This window comes from Meleagris gallopavo, chromosome 1, assembly GCF_000146605.3.
Source record: "Meleagris gallopavo isolate NT-WF06-2002-E0010 breed Aviagen turkey brand Nicholas breeding stock chromosome 1, Turkey_5.1, whole genome shotgun sequence".
In the NCBI taxonomy this organism is placed as follows: domain Eukaryota; kingdom Metazoa; phylum Chordata; class Aves; order Galliformes; family Phasianidae; genus Meleagris; species Meleagris gallopavo.
In genome coordinates, this window is record NC_015011.2 from 161,504,489 (window position 1) to 161,505,067 (window position 579).

Consider the following 579-nt stretch of genomic DNA (forward strand, 5'->3'; position numbering starts at 1 on the left):
AGTGCCTCAGAAAGGATCTAGTTTCAGAAGAGAAAAAGAAGCAAGGTGATATATTAGTCAGTGGGGTATGAGGAGTCCCCTGGATGTTTCATGTCTCCAAGTTTTTCAGTCATCTCCACGGAGGGCAGCTCATACACATCTGACTGCGTCTCCTTCCCGAGAAAGCAACTTCCCTGTGCTTTGAGAGAAAGAATGTAGGGGCTTGACTCTATTCTGCCTGAGGTAATGCTGCTACAGAATACTGTTTGGAAGAAAAGGAACTCTGAATTGTCTCCTGCTGTAGGTCTCAGTACTCATGGCTGCTAACCCCAGTGCTGGAGCACCTGATCTGCTTGTTTTTTTGGTTCAACCCATTTTGTGCTGTTGTAAATAACTAAAACTAGGAAACAGCAAGAAAGCAGACATGAAGAGATCCTGTTGATGTTGGTGGAATTTAGGGTGTGGGCATTTGCTACATGGGCACACTTTGTGTAGGTTTGGGAATACTTCAAGGGCTGGAAATACCAAACTAGAGCAAAGGAGAGTAATTTTACTTCAATAGCAAGCTGAAATGATAGCCTTGGTTCTATACAATAAGAA